The following is an 18,361-nucleotide window of genomic DNA, read 5'->3' as shown; positions in this document are numbered from 1 at the left end:
CTCTGTAATGTTTATAAATGGAAAAGGGAAGTGGTTTCTAAACTTGTTATAATATAGAGTTGGGCTGTTTCAAAGTTGGATACTTTAATAGCTGTCTAAAGTATACCAATAAAGGTAATAGCTTGGTAATACCTAAGTGTTTGATTGTAAGTTTTTTTTATATTTGTAATTTTATTTCACAAATGTAAAGAAATTAATTTACTTGTTTATTAATAACCTAGGTCAAATATACCTAGGTTAAATATTATATAGGTAATATAATACATATTATATAATAGTTACTAATATTCAAATATTACTTTAGTCATCTCTGTAGTTACTAAAATAATCTAGCAACTACTATGTAGAATAATGGGAATATAATAATTTTTATAATTTGAACGAAAATAGCTTGTAAATTTGTTTATTGTTAAGGGTGCTGGTGAAATTACAGGCACGTGAGACTTGACAACTAATGTCTCAGGGTGACGGACGCAGTGGTAGTGCCCCTCAGATCTTTGTGATTTAGTTCTGAGTGGCACTGCAATTTATTTTAAAAAAAAGAAGAAAAGAGGTTTGTAGCGACTGCTGCGATTCGCTACAATTATTATTATTTACTTTATTCTTCTCAGCTCTAAGCTGGTTTGAACCGCATTTACGGACCGAAGTCAAGTTAATGATGTATGGAGTGTATCTACGAGTACGTGGTGGGTGTGCAATAAGATCCTACTTCGACCTCTTCCGTCTGCATGAACTTTCTGATGATGCGGCATGCATTTAAAATTACAGCTTTTTGTATCATTATTATTTATTTTATTCTTCTCAGCTTGTTAGCTGGTTTGAACCACATTTGCACGACACTTATATCATTGTTATAGTTATATTAGTGAGAGCTCGGAATTGCATACGTAGTGGTATTTTTGTGTTTACAGGAATTCGAAATGTACATTTTTATTGTCCTTACCTATTACGTAAAATGATCATTCTTTAAATGTTAGGAACAATTAATATATTTACTTATTGTAGTTTTTATGCGAACGGTACACCACTACATACGAAATCCAATATACCTATATTAAAAATATTCGATGATTACACGCATTATAAGCCGAAGTTCATTCATTAAAGACAGGAAAGACGTGTTTGATTACTTTTCTAGGACAATGTACGGAAAATTCGTTGACACAGATCCATCAAATCCCTGGAAAGAGGATCGTAAACAAAACGAATCGCATTTTCCACTGTTTACTTCGGAGTATATCGACTTATGTGTCACTGTTCATTTGCGTTGCCGTGGGGTTCATTAACCGTAAAACCCTTCGTGACGTCGTTGCCCAACTTTTAAGTGCGGTTGTCATAAGCAATAGCGGAAATTTAGGGCTTCGTTATAGGTAATGGCAAAAAAGCTGAATAGAAATGCACTCCCGGACACACAGTTCGAGCCACTTTGCATTTTAGCCGACTTAAAAAAAAGGAGGAGGTTCTCGATTTTCGTTTTGTATGTGTGTTAGGCAATAACTCCGGCCGGCATTTGTGAACCGATTTTGACTTGAAGGTGGCGACTTGAAGAAAATACTCAACCTCTAGGCGTGGCAAACTAGGGGATGAATCCAGTTTCGCGCACTTTCCGGTAACCGATTTCAATAAGTTGGCTAATATATGTAATTAATTCCACGAACTTTTGAGGTCGGTTTTTTTAGTTTCTTTTTAGTACAAACATATTGATATCACCAAAGGAATACTTTTCCCTAGTTTTACAAATACAAATTTTCAACAAGACTTTGGAAATTACGTAATACTGAAATTGCATAATAATGTTTGATCAATCAAACATGGATTAAGCTCAGCGCATTTATACCGAAAATATTTTTTTATAACTCTAAGTGACGGTACGAACAAGTCATGCGCCTGGGCGTAAGCGACGCGCCTGTCCAGCTTTAAATCACAAAGATTGGAGGGGCATTGCCTGTCACCATAAGACATTAAGTTGACAAGTTCCATGTGCCTGTAATTTACGCCAACACCCTTACCCTTCGAAACTGAAATGCAATAATGCTCACATTCACTGTTTGGTGGCAGAAATAGGTAAGGTGGTAGTACTTACTTAGACGAACTCTTTTACGAGGAACTCTACTGGTACTAAACATGTGACTTGAAGAATGAGTCCGGGATTGTTATTGGTAATATGTAGACTTTTTGTGAAAAAAATTCACCAATTTTCTAGGTAAATGAAACAAAGATTCTTCTACATAAATTAATATTAGTGTATATTGTTAATTAATTCATAACATTAGCTGAAACTTTGTTCGTTCAATTTACCATCTTTTGAGAGAGAACATTTAATTTTACTGCTGGACTGAACTATAATCTTGGAGCTAGAAAATTTTTTGGAACAGTCATCAGTTTGTTCTTCAGAAATTTGCAGAAGCACCGACGAGTGAGGGGTTTTATGAAACCTCTCACAACGAGGAAATTTAAAATTGGATATACTCTTGGATTCGACATCGTCTACAACACTGGTATAGTTCACCTCCAAACGTTGTCGATATTTTCGAAAAGTGTTCTTAACTCTCGTGAAAAGACTATCCCTTTTCGATTTTGGAAAAGGAAGAAGTTGGTGCATCGGCAACGCGTTACTCTCTGCATTTAAAATGTTGAAACTTAAATCCTTTTGATCTAAAAGTTGATGTATTTCTCCGCTACTATTCAAATTACAACAGCTTTGCGAAGTAGGCTTTGATGCGATCTTATGTGACTTCTCTTGGAGTCTTTTTTGGAGAAAGTGCACGCTGGCCGTGTAAAACAGCTCTTTATCATCCGGTTTCGCAAATGCCGCATCTAAAGAAGGAGGCTCAAGTTGTGGACTTTTTGTAGGCGATTTGTTACAGTCCTGGCGTTGCATCCCTTGCGAGAACCTGTAAGTTGTATCTTCTTGATCGCATTTTTAAATATACATGGAGTAAGGTTCAACTAATAATAAGATAACAATAAAAATAAAAGTAAGTTAATTTCCATTAAACTGGCCCGCTTTTAACGCGACGGTAGCTGTCAATAAAAGTGTCAATGCCTTGATGCGTGTCATTTGACACGATTTCTTTAAGAAATGGCCACTTTTAAACTACAATGGAGATTTGATGTAAATAAATTTCTCTATGTGCCACCAAAAAGCTTTGCATAAATGTGTAAACAATGGATCACGTGTCGGTCAAGACCAGCAATTCATCTTACTCCTTTTAGAGATGGCGTTTCAACCCTCTATGTCAATAGGTGGTTATAGTGGCCGTTGACATATTGTTTTCTCAAGTTAACCTTGCGGTCACAATACTGAATACAAATTGAATTTGCCAAAATTGATATTATACTTTAATATTGTTTTCCGCAAATCTGTAAAGTTAGCTATATTCGATTATAAATGAAAATAAACTTGTAAGGTATTTCTAGTATTGTTTCTTAGTTACCTTGTTTGTTTATAATAAGATAGATAGATACATAGACCTGATAGGTAAATCGTGTTCTTTGAATTATCGCTTTCCTTGTCGTTGAAGTGGTGCGATGTGGAGTTGCAAATGACTTTGCTGTATCCTTTGTTTTTGAATTGAGTGTTAGAATATTTTTTTTTATTGAATATCATGGTTTTTTTATTACCTTCATTTTTTTGTGAAAGTACTTCACTAGTCTGGTGTTATTATTTTAACAAATATTGAACAAACACATAAAATTCTTTCGATCCGGTTGCATTCGAACTAACTGGGGCAGTGATAATATATATATACATATGCAAAAAGCATGCAATATTATGAATATAATATAGAGATTTGTTTTGTTTTATGACTGTGTGTTTGAGTGGGAGAGATAAGTCTTAGTCACTTTAGAGAGGTCTTAGTACTTTTGGTATCTTTTGGTTGCATGCCTTTTGCCTATGACGACCTCGGTGGCCTGATGATTTACATTGTGGACGCTGCATGTTGAAGGGCCCGGTTTCGATTCCCTGTAGGTCCAGAATAGGTCAATTTGGGAAATGAACTTTTCTGAATTGGTTTTTTTATTATACCAAGTGACGGGACGAGCAAGTCATGCGCCTGGTGGAAAGCGACACGCCTGTTCATAACAGTTGCAGTGCCAATCAGAGTTTTAGATCGAAAAAAAATCTGAGGGTCACTCCGCTCGTCACCCTAAGACATAAGTTGACAAGGCCCGTGTGTCTGTAATTTCACCGGCACCGTTATCGATGAAGACCGGAACGCAAAATGCTCACATTACTGCTTGGCGAGAGAAATAAGTGAGGCGGCAGTACTTCCCTGGACGAACTCTTTCACACGGAGCTTCTGTGGCTTGAGTGTTCTGGGACGTGCTCCAGACTTCTTGTTGGTCTGGTACTCATAGTACGAGGAATTCCCTAGTTTGAGACCAGGAAATTGCTGTGGTTATCTGGCACATATTGTTATATACCAAATTTTTATCCTAAAGTTGTCAGGTAGAAATTGCTACATAACAATAAGGGCCCCCGTTGCATATTAACGTACTATTTTTATACTTAACCACAGTTTTTGAGAACGTTAATAACATGTTCAGTCTCGAGAGTATAAGCAGCCTTTATGATATAATCTGTTTAGAATTTTACTGAGTTATAAATAATAAATCATAATAAATTTAATTTATTACGTAAACAATCACTCTGAGAGCAAAAGTATCGATTAGTAAACCTGCCACTAGCGGCGAAAGGTGGAAAAACTAAATGTTTACGTAGTTTAGTGATCAGATGCGATCCTTTAATACTGTATGTAGAATAAACAATTGGCGTATCTTCAGTACTTCACAAGGTGTGTACATGCTTGTAGTGGAATTCAGAAAATGTTGTTTCCATCCCACTTTCAATGTGGTTCCTTGTATTCGTTCTAATTTTAGTAAGTTGATCCACCTCATCCAGAAACGTGAGCCGAGATTGTCTAAGGGCCAGGTAAACTATTTTGATGATGTAGACGTCAACGTGTCTTAGTTTTTAAACATAATTAATAATCATCGAATACTTAAGCAGAGCGAATCATTCTTCAATGAAATAGTTATTACTATCTATCAGGTTGCGTAGACAGCGCCGGTGTAGCCCTTGTAGCGCCTGGGAATTAAGTAATGTCTGGCCCGGGTGTAATCAATACGCGGGCATCCTATAATAGACACGCGTCCTAATGGGATACTTACTTTATAATTAGTAGGATAGGGTAGCAGTAGAGCTCCTTGTGTTTTGTTCCAAAAGAGTACGAACTCTCAGGAAAGTAATTTTATTCTTTCCTATTTTTGCCGCCAAACAGTAATATGAGCATTACTGCGTTTCTGTTTTGAAGGGTAAGGGTGCTGGTGAAATTATAGTGAAACAAAAACTTTATAGTAAAGGTTATTACGTGGGGCGCACTGTAAGTTTCCGGAATGAATAACAAAATATACTATAAATGGTCAAAAATGAATTTATTGTTTCTCAAAATATTCTCCGTTAGCGTTAATGCACTTTTTCATACGAATGAACCAATTTTGAAAGCATTTATGCCACTCTTCCGTGACAATCTCTGAAACATATTTTTCATACTCTTCGACAGCCTTTTCAGGTGATGAAAATCGTTGACCGCGTAACTAGTTCTTAATTTTTGGAAATAAATAAAAGTCACAAGGTGCCAGGTGGTCGGGGAAGTACGCGTGATGGCTCATAAAGTCAACGTTGTTCACCTTCAAAAATTCATTTGTCTGTCTGGCCGCGTGAGAACTGGCATTATCGTGGTGCAAGATGATGCGGCGTTTATGGTTATTTTTACGGAGTTTGTCAATAATTCCCGGCAAACAAACGGTTGTGTATCAATCACTATTCACGGTACAACGACTCTCCAAAGCAACAGTGGCCACGTGTCCAGTTTTATTAATAAAAGAAGCAATCATCCGCTTAGAGGCCACTTTGCACGCGCGCCACTTTGGTTGGTTTCGGATCATCTCGAAAGGCCCATACGCTCCATTGCTGCTTCGTTTTGGGATCGTAACTATAAATCAGTATTTCGTCACCTGTTATCATGTCCCACACCAAATTTGACGCCTCTTCGTTGAATCTGGTAAGCATGGCAGTGCACCAAGTGACGCGATCCGTTTTTTCAGCCTCAGTCGAATTGTGTGGGATCCACCGAGAGCACAGCTTTTTCACACCCAAATGTTTGTGTAGTATTAATTGTATTTGACGCATACCTATGCCTAAAGATGCCCGAATCTCATATATATGTATATGTCTATTTTGATCATACGGCGCACAGCATCGATGTTTTTGTTGTTCACAGCAGCGGACGGGCAACCATCACGAAATTCGTCCCTGAGATTCACACGATCGCGTTTGAATTCTCACAACCAGCTATAAATAGTCGTCCTTAGAGTTATATTTTTCCCAGTGATAGAAAATTGGGGTGCAAATGCTGGAATTATAAATAATATTGGAAAACAATAGCCCGTTTACTTGTTGTCATAACAGGAACGTTGAAGACATGAGGTTCGCAGAGATACGTCAATGGGCAATGACACGATAGATTTTTGGACCGGGTTGATTCGATTTAGTGCGACACAGGCGTGTTGTACTAAAAGTAATTAGGTTTCTTTTGTCTATGTCAAACTAGACATTGTATTAAACCCAGACAGAACATGACGTTAAAATGTAGGCCATATATTTGCGTTGAAAATCAGAGTTACACTTTGAGATTGAATTTTGGAAGAAGGCTGGAATTGAGTCATCGAATATAGGCACCTATATTCGATGACTCAATTCCAGCCTTCTTGGAGGCTTAGCTTGGATTCGTCAGTGAGGCGAATGTTGGGGGCGAGAGTATTAAAATTTGGAGTGATTGTATCCCTGTTGGTATAAGATTGAAGAATGTAAAGTTCGCATTTATCAAAATTTAACTGGAGGTCAGTGGTGTTAAAACTGTACTGTACTTCCCCTTAAGTTGTATTTTCAATTTCCTACTTACGTGTTTGTAATAAATTGAATTTATTACAAACACTTAAATAGGCGTCCAAATTTGGGTGATAAGTCAAAACCCAACTTTCGAGAAATTTAATAAAAGTAAACTAAAACTAAGATTACAAAAAAGACTTCATTTAATGAGAACAAATGGCCCTCGTATATCAATTAATCTTTATGAGCAAAACTGTGTTTGTAGTAAATGATTATAACAATTTCAACTTTGTAGTCATTATCAAATTTCGAGGAGCGTTGAACTTATAACATTAGTAGATTCACAGAACTAAATAGTTATTAGAAGTAATTTAATAAGCTTAGGTGTCTTTGACTTTGTCTATGATTTAAAATTATATTCTGTCACAAATAACAAAGTTAAATGCACCACATGAATATTTATACATACAATTAAACAAAGATACATGTGACTTATATTGGTTGATTTTCGAACGACCCCGCGTGGGTTCATATAAATTTTATGTAATCATTTCGAGAATGTACCCGTAGTCTCATATTAAATCACAGCGGCTTCTATAACTTGTCAATATTAGTGTATGGTTGGTTAAAACAAAAGGCGTGTTAATAGATTGTTAAAAGACAATATGTCAACGTACCAAGTTACATGGCAGACGAGTAAAACCTCAGATTTGTAAAATATCTGCGTGAATGGACGTTATAAAATCTGTAACGGATAAAATATTCAAACATCGGGGAAGCATAATATGCGATAAAAACCTAAAGGTTTTGGTAACAGTAGAGCTCCTTGTGAAAGAGTTCGTTGAAGGAAGTACTGCCACCGTATTTGAAGGATACTGGTGAAATTACAGGCACATGAGGCTTGTCAAATTATGTCTCAGGGTGACGGGCGCAGTAGCAGTCCCTCAAGTCTTTGCGATTTAAATATAATATATCGCTTATCACCAGGCCCTCGACTTGTTCGTCCCGTCTTTTTGTATCATAAAAATAAAAAAAAGTACATAAATAGAATATTGGAAAACAAAAATCTAAAATCCCTACATTTAATCATGAACACATGAGCTATCTATCTGACAATTAATGCGAAGTTTTTGTATGTTCGCTCTGCACGTCCATCACCGAGCGCTAGCGTAACTAATTCGAAAAAAGAAACATGAAATACGAGTACAAAAACGTGGCTATTTTAGCTAAAGAGATACATATTTATCAGAATATATCGGGATACATCACCGTAAAATATGCGTAAGTCAATGACAGAAAACCTCCCAGGTCGACGCCCCGACCTTTCACCTCTGCTTATATTATTCCGATACTTAAGAGGAATTAGCGAGTGCCTGGAATGATTAAATGTTAGTACATTGAAGTTGATGTTCTTGACATTAAAACGGCAGTTTATTAATGAAAGTCTGGCGTAGAGTTCGTTGTACCATATACCACATTGTAACACAGTACCTGAAACTCCGCGAGAAAGTAATAACGAAAGAATGATCGATGACTTCAGTTATTTATTTTGTTCTTAATCCTGCATATACTTTTACTTGAATCGTGGAGTGCGCTTTCTAAATAAATATTATCTCCTTCTTAGTGTGTTGATGACGAATCAAATGATTCGACTCAGCTCTACCATGACAATATTTGTTTAAATTTACTGACTTGTTGCATAATTTTATTATTTCTGTTAAATTCATCATCATCATCATACAAAAGCCTTGGTAGCCTAATGGTTTGACCGACCGCCTCTCAAGCAGAGGCTCCAAGGTCCGAGAATCTGGGCTCGCATCTCTGAGTTTCTCGGAATGTCTGTGGGAAATGTAATATTAAGTTTATCAATTACTTGAACCGAGCCCAGCCCCCATGCCCAACAGTGGCCTCCTAAACTGCATTTGGCGAACCCGCTTCGCCCATCGGTTATCGATTCGTCGACAGATATGGCCAGCCCACTGCCATTTCAGCATGCTTATTCTACCAGCATTGTGGACGCATTGTTGTATCTAAATTTCTTAACTTCTTACTTTTAAGAACGAATATGTACTTTATGACTGTAGAACATAAAGATTTGCTTTTGTTACAGAGTAAGATTTCGAAAAAACCGTAAGCACACGTCTTTTGATCCAGAATGTACATAAACGTCTACTGCATTATTCATTGGATACAAACGTAGGGGAATGGCCGCCAATGCAAAGTTTACTGAATGAAAATTCAGATTCATTTTTCCTTATTCATAGAGTACAGAATCTGATAAAATGAAATAACTTTATTGTATGTGAAAAGGGAGGAAGGAGTAGAGGGGGTAGGTTTTCTGTCGCCAAGCAGTAATGTAAGCATTACTGAGCTCCGGTTTTCAAGGGTAGGGGTGCAGATGAAATGAAAACTGGCCGGACTATAAAAACTTTAAGTTTTCCAATGTTGCATGATTTTCCAGAACCTTGACCTTCAGAACATTGCTTAACGTTTTGACTGACATTGAATTCTTCCCTGAAATGCTGAGCAGATATCTGACTTTTATTTTTGCAGAACAAACAAAAAGAACAGTGGAATTTTCCCTTTCCGGTCTTTGAGTAATTGCACTAATTAAGATTCCATGAAGACGATTAAATTTAGCAGGAAGTGCTTTCTGTAACTTTCCGAGAATTCTGACCACTTGTTTATTTGCATAAAGCGGGAATATTTCATTCATCAGTGTCATCTAACGTTTATCGGTTGAAAATAATATCGATTTCTCACTAAAGTTTACCTTTGCGGCATAGAGTTTATTGGAAAATTTTCTAAGTAGTCAGGAACACTATGTTGTAACAACAACAAACAGTATTTTAATTATTAATACAAAGATTGAACACTGAAAAATTGCTTCGATCTAACAGAATTCGAAGTAGCGTCGTGCCCATGTCGTGCCATACCATGGGGACCACTTAGATCTTACGAATCTTTCTATGCGTTTGTTGCGGATTGTTTTTAGTTTTAACGGATTTTTTGCCGTAAGTGCCATCTGTGACAAAACTACGAAAGTTTTTCTTCACTTCACTCAACCCTATTATGACATGGATGCAGTTTCGAGTTCTATCATCTCGACGGATTATTTTAACCTACTTCAAAAAAAGGAGGAGGTTCTCAATTCGACTGTGTTTTTTTTTGTATGTATGGTACGCGATAACTTCTGTATTTGTGAAGCGATTTTCATGATTCTTTCTTTGTTGGAAAGAGGATACCTTCATAGTGGTCACATTTCATTTTGAAGAAATTCATCCACTAGTTTTGTAATTGCAACAGAATTGCAATTGTCTATTATAAATATCAAATGGAAGGTTTCTTTTATGATCCAAGTAACGGAACGAACAAGTCGTGTGTCTGTGTTAAGAGACACGCTTGTCCATAGCCAGTTAAGTGCCAGTTTAATTACCCTTCAAAACCGGAACGCAGTAATGCCAATGTGAGCATGCTTAGCAACAGAAATAGGTAAGGTGGCAGTATTTCCCTGGACAAACTCTTTCACAATGAGCTCTACTGCAACTAATTACTCCTGAACGTAATTTTATTATACTTCATGTAAGGTTTTTCGAACAATTACAACTTTATGGTGGTGAAAACTGAGAATATATTATGTATGTCTCAATAATGGACGCGTTATTAAGTATTAGTACAGTAGAGCTCCTTGTGAAAGAGTTCGTCCAGGAAAGTACTGCCACTTTACCTATGCCGCCAAGCAGTAAAGTGAGCATTACTGCGTTCCGGTTTTGAAGGGTACGGGTGCTGGAGAAATTACAGGCACATGGGACTTGTCAACTTATGTCGCAGGATGACAGGCGCAGTGGCAGTGCCCCTCCAATCTCTGTGATTTAAAGCTCGGAGTGACTCTCCAACTGTTATGGACAGGCGTGTAGTTTACCACCAATCACGCGACTTGTTTGTGTCATCACTTGATATTATTATAAAAAGTAACGTTCCGATGTTTAAATCGATAACTGGCGTAATTGACTTTGTCTTGGAGCAACTCACCTCGAGAATGCTTTAAAAACGATTGTAATGGAAAAAATGTTTGACAGTTATTTTAAATCCTGTTATTGTTTAATAAGTTACAGTACTTTGTACGATTTAAGTAATAATAATCGTTTAAAGTATATTATACCATTGTTCCAATATTCCTTCTTTTACTTACTTCTTATACCAAACGTACGATAATACCAATTTTAATGTCTTTTTCCTACGATTTTGTTGTATCAACTGCGTTAGCTTGTATAGTCGTACCAGACCCACGACTTGTTCGTCCCGGTACTTGGTATCATAAAAAAAGTGTCTTAGATCTTGACTAGATGAAACCTGGATTTATTGTGGATACCAGTAGAAAAAACCAGCGATCGTCGTAATGGGCAAAGAGGCAATTTGTTGTTGTTGGTAGGCGTAGTGTAAATAAAGAGTACTCTTTTTTTTTCTTTTGCGGTCTAATAACAGTAATTCCTTAGGAAGATCATAGAAGAGTTACTAAGGCAGTCGTATATCGAAATTTCTCTGCCTTGATTATTCGTAAATTTTTTTTTTTTTACACTTTATTTCTTTTCGTCAAGACAATACGTCGGCACTGATATCAGTTAGATCGATGGATTTCTTGTACACTTATGGTGTACAATTGATGGCGCGTGCTCCTTACTGTCCTGACCGCCAACTGTAAAAAAAATGCGTGGTCAGTCTTTTTTCCAACGTAAATGAATGAATTTAACCGGTTTCAAGAACAAGAACCGTTTTTGAAATGTTTTAAAAACTCAATAAATGGAATTGTGTATTGTGGTCGAAGTGGAATATTTTGAAAAATAATTCAAAATATTCACCTATCTTCGAGTTCTTAAGTTTTCACGATTTTTACACGTATGAATTGAAACTACTTTTTCCGGTCTAAGTCGCGTATATTTGTTCTTGCAAACAAACCAACGTTTCGGGCCGTTTTTAGGTCCCGTGGTTACGGTTGACTAACGAAACGTTGGTTTGTTTGAAAAAAGAATATATGCGATCCATATCCCAAAAAATAGTTTCGATTCATCTGTCTTTTTAAATCAAAGTCTGTCAGAACAGTCCTCGTACAATATGTCCTAAATTATAGACCTTAGACACCTTCTTCTTCTTCTTAAAATGCCTCTCAACTATTGGAGTTTTGCTGTCAATATGCCAAAGTTGTCCCTGTCCATGGCCAAACGAAACAGTTGTTCCACGTTTGTAACTCCGGTCCACTCCCTTATGTTGCGTAACCATGAAATTTTTACGTCTTCCAGCGCGTCTCAACCTTTCCCATTATTATAAGTTGAAGCAGTACGGTATCTATCGAGTCGAAGCACGTAACCGAGATGTGCTATTTAGCGTTTCTTGAGGGTCCGCATCTGCTGGCGTGAGGTGTTAATTAATGCGCAGGAGGATTATCTCGTTCTCGACTCTCTGCATCCAGCTGATACGAAGCATGCGGCCGAAGCACCACATCTCGAATGCGTCGAGACACGGTCTGGTTTCTCCTTTATACGAGTAACGTGTCATATGCCGCTCCTGGCATAGTTAGATTTGAATATAGATTTCGTGTTTGTGATAGAAGAAGAAAATTACAAGTTTCAACAAATCGATACTATAACTATAGTCTACTCAAAACAAAATCACAATGGTACTTACAACACTTCCAGAAGCATTAATGATCTATTCATACAGGTCGAGAGCATGCTAATGACTCTACAAAAGCTCCTGTGAACTTTCAATTTAGACAGTGTAGTATATCAGACGTAACGTGATTCGCGGGTCATCGACCTTTGAACGGGCTCTTGGAAGTGTACGTCTATCCCTCTGTAGGAAGCTCGTTCACTTAAGTAAATGAAATTTACAACATGTGAACCTGATGGCTGTTTATATAGCTGTATCTACCATTGGGGTAGCTCCATTTGCTGCGATTCTAACATAATTCTGCTTATATATACTGTTTCTACTCCTATTTCACCATCAATAGATGTTTTAAAGAGGAAAAACTAAATTCGAATTTCTTTAAGTTTTGAATTATAGTTATACACTTTTCTTGTTTTTTCCAAGTGTCGTCAGAGAAAGTCGCAATATAATATGTAGGTAGATAAATACTACTCACTTATTTGTTAATTCAACAGAATTTAAAGGCTCTTGCTTGTCTAGTCCCCGTGAATCTTTTACTGTCTCGTGATTAATAAGGATATTTGGACGAAACGACTCTATTCGAAACTAACCAATCAGTCGGTGGCAAAACTGCTACATTTAATATGGCAAATTAAAACATAATAGAAAAAGAAACTGCTTTTTCGGATCTAAACCGCGTAAATATTTGTTTTTTCATATAAACCAATGTATCGGGCCTTTACAGATCTTATGGTCATGCTTGACTGAGGTGGTAAAGTAATCAAGCAGTTATGTCTAACAATAATGCAAACCACACTATTTTTCACTATGGTTTCAAAAGTTATTAATTAAACAATTTAATTTTTTATAAATTTCAAAGAACAATCCATTTTATGCTACATTGTTTTTTAAATGATTTTATTTTATTCTAAAACATGAATTTTTATTAAATTAAATTTATTTGAATTAATAATGGAAATTAAAATAAATCAATAAAAATAATTCTTAGTACAGGGAATTCCCTAGTTAACATTTAATTAATTAAGTAAAGGTAAAGTATTTACCACTTTACTGTTTTTAAGTAATCAAATTAAACATGTTACTATATTGTTGTTACATAGGTGCTCAAGAACCTAAAACGTATAATATAAACCTAGACGTACAATGTAAAATATTTGCCACCAAAAAAAAATCTGGGACTGGGATATTCAACATGTGCTCGCATCTCAATTTGAACATTATTCCTATTATTCAAATATTTAGACTATATTCAATCCTTGCTTATCTACAAATTATTGTTGGTCGAAGACTTTTTAATGTACTTGTATTTTTGTATAGAATGGAACGAGACCCAAACAATTATTTAATTGCAGTTCAAAAACTGAAATAATGTTGTGTTTTTAGTGATATAGAGTTAGGTATAAAATAAAGCAGTAATTTTAGTTTCGAAGTATCTTATATTTTTTAATGTTATTTGAATTGTGATTCTAGAAGACATTTTAGTATCAGTAGAGCTCCTTTTGAAAGAAGGTAAGTACTGCCACCTTAACAATTTCTGCCACCAAGCAATAATGTGAACATTACTGCATTCCGGTTTTGAACGGTTAGGGCGCTGGTAAAATTACAGGCTCATGGGACTTGTCAACTTATGTCTGAAAGTGAAGTACGCAGTAGCGCTATCCCTCAGTTCTTTGCGATTTAAAGTTCTTATTGGCACTGCAACTGCTTTCGACGATTTACGCTTTACGATTGATTTCTTCGTCCCGTCACTTGGCATAAAAAAAAATAAAGCCAAAGAAACTTCTAATACACTCAACCATTTATTGTTTGGCCAAGATACCTACTTTCAATAAATTAACTAAAATTTATTGTATTTTTGAAATTACGTAATAAAAGTGTTCCGGAAACTTCTCTTTTCTACCCGAAACTTCAAAGTACTGATGAATTTATGATGTTTACTCATCAAATATACAAATAGAATGCAGTTTTTATCATCCGCTCTTAAAATAAACTCCCACTAAATCTCTCATGGGAAGTGTCGACCTTCTTTCGGCCTAGACGCGTCAAACTGTAATTGATACTCTCTATTGAAGGATCAACTAATTCTGTAGTAATTTAGATTTACGTAAGTACAGTATGCTTAAAAATTCCCTGATCCTCTTGAGACTTTCATAATAATTATCATCTTAAACTATATATTATGATATAATAATTATCAGCTTAAAATCTATATTATGATATAATAATTATCATCTTAAAATCTATATTATGAATAGATATATTATGAAATAGATTTTAAGACTTTTGGCTCATCGCCCACTTAGGCAAGACACAAAAATTTCAACGCCCACCACCGCAAAACAATTGAAAACTCGTATTTTTATTAACTTAACATAAAAAATCACGAGGAAAACGTCCCCCAATTGCTTCCGAGGCCCTTCCCCGCGGACACTTCAGCGCCCACTGGTGGGCTGTAGGGACCACTTTGGGAAAGTATGCATTAAATGATTATCACTAATTACAAGTTTCTTACCACGGTATGAGTTCTCTTTGTTTTCCCGATCTATGGTTCTATAGATGTTCTATGGTTATCAACCCTTAATTTACCCATGTAATTAATGATAATTATAAACACACAACTTTCTTTGGAGTTTAACTGCGTCTGTGGCCGTACAGTTAGCATACTAGTCTGCCACGCAACGGTCCCGGGTTAGATTCACGGGCCGGGAAAAATAATTTATTTCAGGCCTACATTTATTTCTCTCGTGAGAGATTGTTTTTTTGAGAATTTGTCGTTGTCTACGTGTGTCCATGGCACCCGTGACACAGGGTTTTTCCTAGTGCGGGGCTATTAGTGCGTGCGTTATTTATTCTATTATTATTTATTTGAAGTGATATTTTAGTTTACAGTACCGGTTTACCTTACCGGTGTCTGTTTTTACTAATTTAGTTTTTCTTTTCTGTAATTCGTATCTTTGCTGTAATAAGGCCACATGTGCAAAATGACAACATTTCAGGAGTGAGGTTAAAAATTGCACAAATGATTATTTCATTTGTCGATAACTTTTTAAGCTTAAATAGTGTTATAAAATTTCACATATACATACTTTGTTTTATATAGTTCGTACTATCTTTATAACTTTCATGTGATAAAAGCACTTTTGACCTAGAAACGCAATACATGTACCTAAATTTATTATATAGTCCTTATCGGTTTCGATAACATCGACCCTTTAAGATTATTTCCTTACGTGTGCTCTAACTGACTCGCCATATCGAATTTAGTCTTAAATACCTGATCACAAACACAGTGATAAAGAGTTGTGTAGAAGGGCTTAGGTCTCTCTTTACTCATTTGGCTTTATATATGATATGATATGATATGTGATATAGTCATACATTTTTATGGATAGTAGACCGCCAAGACGACCTATGTGAAGCTAGCCCCTCCCAACTTGATGAATCAATAGTGCAAGCGTGTAGATGTCTCTTGAGCACATCCTTATAGCGAAGATATTGACCACTACGCTTCCATTTGCCTTCCGTCAACTCGGAGTAGAATACAACTTCAGGCAAACGGTGATGCGAAGAATTTTTTTTAACATGGTGGATAAAAACACAGCAGTGTGGCTCTAGGTATGTTCGATTATGTTTAAGTTGACTGTACATTATGTATTCTTAAAATAAACGTGTGTAATAATTGTAGCCGTTGAGACAAAGTGTAATTAAACTTTACACTTATAAGAAATTGAGTTGTTCGTTGTCCCACGCACTGCGCTCATGAAGGTCAATTATTGGAAAGTACTCGGACTTAGGACTGAGAGAACCTAGGATCTCTACTTCGCTATTTTCATTCTCATAGTGTTGTACTTTCTAAGGTGCAGGCATTATTTGTTGTTGCTGGTAAAGAAATTATTTCATAATGTCAAGGAATATGAAACTCTTTATTGTTATTTTGGGACTTTTACCATAGTGTCTGGATTTAGGGTTTCACACATTTAGTCTTTTTGCTTTTCGGCGAAGGAAAACATCGTGATGAAACCGGCACGTCGAAGAATAGGCACACATGTGAAGTGTACAACCCGCATTAGGTCTATAACCTAAAACTCTCGATTGAGAGGAGACCCATACCCAGCAGTGGAACGTATTAAATGCGTTGTTGACGATGAACGTATTCTTTTTTATGATACTTCGTGACAGAATGAACAAGTCCTGCGCCTGGTGGTAAGCGACACGCCTGCCCGTAACAGTTGCAGTGCCACTTTAAATCGCCAAGATGTGAGGGGCACCGTCACTACGCCCGTCACCTTGAGACATAAGTTGACAGTCCCATGTGTCCTAAATTTCACCAACACCCTTAGCCTTCAAAACCGGAACACAGAAATATTCACATTACCGCATCACTTTCCGTGCTCTGATTTTGAAATTTTTTTTTTTTTTTCGAGATATTATATTTTACTAAGGCCCAAAGTCATAATGTTATTCAAAGGGCAGTGTATACTCGGCCATAATAAGATTCCGGTTGGTATTCGTAACTTGCCATTTACGAAATTTAAAATTATAATCAAACAAAAACTTTACATTAAAGGTTATTATACAGCTTTTGCGTATTGGATGGACTGGATTAACTCTAAAGTAACTAGGTTTTTATCATCCAGATAAAAACCCATGGCAGTGACACATTTTGCTCTTGTAGGTTGTCCCGATCCAGAGTTTCTAGCTCATTCTTCTCAGCTGAATCTGCCTTTTGAATGAATAGTAGACTTCAATGGGACCGTTTCAAGTATAATTTAGATTTAAAGAAAGATTATTTGAGTTTGGTCAATCATAGTCATTTTAACAATCACAGCTTTTGGGCGTACCTCCAGCGTTCAAGAGAAAAGCCACTTGAATTTCAATAACTTATAATTTTTTTTTCTGTAGGTGACATTGCCGTGGTACCAAAACCTCTTAAAATTAAGCTCACTGCCTCTATACCAGCTTACAGTGATAATAGTCGCTTACATCCGCGTAAAATGTTTGTATGCTAAATGTTACTTCTTCTTCTTGAGACCACTAGGCCCGTTAAACAATATATCATACGCTGTAGCTAGCGAAAACTGTTGCTGTAAATTCATGGTAGAGACGCATATCGGATTCTTGATGTAATTAGGCCACTTTCACAAAATGACAACTTTTCAGGAGAGAGGTTTGAACATTTTACTAACGAAATTAGTCGGTAACTTTTTATGCTTAAATAGGTGTTATAAAATTGCTTATATACAGGGTGGAAAAATCTATGAGTCACGAAAGTGAACTTAGCTACCATACGAAGTAAGATTCTTTTACTTTTCTTAATATAATAACTACATTCACAGATTTATTTAAAAGCTTGCAAAAGCCCAAAAATGAACAAACTAAAAATGCAAAAATAAGTACTCACAGTTTGATTACATTAATCGATAGAAACAATGATAATAAAATCTCTCGAAAAAACATCGGGTTTTACAATTAATTACGTCCACCTGTATTTCAGTTTTTCCACCTTGTATATAATTAGCATATTGTATAATTTTTGGACTATCATGTGATAAAAGCACTTTTGACGGTTGATCACACCCATATTATAACCAAGGACACGATATACTATTCTTGCAATATACTCGTATTTGAGCTTGTTAGTATTGATTTGTCTCTAAACTGCAACTTAAAATTGCTAACGTTGCTGTCATCTCATCATCTTAGATTTTTTCACCAGTTGCTTTGTAAGTGCAACACAGTCCCACTATCCACCAAAGAGGAGGACAAAAGTTGTTTTTCAGCTGCTACATAAGTAACAGT

The sequence above is a fragment of the Hyposmocoma kahamanoa genome, unplaced genomic scaffold (genome assembly GCF_003589595.1).
Source record: "Hyposmocoma kahamanoa isolate Upper Pololo Valley unplaced genomic scaffold, ASM358959v1 102, whole genome shotgun sequence".
Classification (NCBI taxonomy): Eukaryota; Metazoa; Arthropoda; class Insecta; order Lepidoptera; family Cosmopterigidae; genus Hyposmocoma; species Hyposmocoma kahamanoa.
The sequence above is the reverse complement of the archived record's forward strand: the minus strand, read 5'-3'. Positions refer to the sequence as shown.